Genomic DNA, 768 nt, shown 5'->3' with positions numbered 1-768 from the left:
AGTTCGGTCATCCGGGAGGGACTCGGAGTTGAACCGCTCCTCCTTCGCGTCGAAAGGAGCCAGTTGAGATGGTTCGGGCACCTAGTTAGGATGCCACCTGGGCGCCTCCCTAGGGAAGTGTTCCAGGCACGTCCAGCTGGGAAGAGACCAAGGGGTAGACCTAGGACCAGGTGGAGGGATTATATCTCTCTGCTGGCCTGGGAGCGCCTTGGGATCCCCCAGTCAGAGCTGGTTGATGTGGCCAGGGAAAAGAAAGTTTGGGGCTCTCTGCTGGAACTGCTACCCCCGCGACCCGACCACGGATAAGCGGGAAAAGATGGATGGATATGCACAAAGACAGGGTCAATATTTCATTAACTTTTGCTTGCTGGCTACTTACCAGGATTTGCTGGGAGTTTTCCTGGTGGTTCTCGTCGTGGTGTTTCCTTTCTTGTTGTGGTGGCCACGTGTGGCGCAGAGAGAAAAGTAGATTTCCCATGAGCACACTGTATTTGCGCGCGATTGTTAGTGTAATTTGCTCAATGTCTTAAGTTGTTTTTAAAGATACAGCATATTGATTTGGAATGAGTAATAATTGCAGTTTCTGAAACTGATCAGTATAATTAGCCAATTAGCCAACTAAATATGTTGATTGAAATGTACCAAAGATATTAAGGAGATCTTAAAGATATAATTTGTTAGTCAAATACTCATTTATTTTTCGTGTAATCAACTTAAATAATAGTAATGATTTAAGACAAAATTAACTGTTGGATTTTTAGGCATTTA

This window comes from Notothenia rossii (assembly GCF_949606895.1).
Source record: "Notothenia rossii genome assembly, chromosome: 1".
Lineage (NCBI taxonomy): Eukaryota > Metazoa > Chordata > Actinopteri > Perciformes > Nototheniidae > Notothenia > Notothenia rossii.
This window is presented reverse-complemented; position numbering follows the sequence as displayed.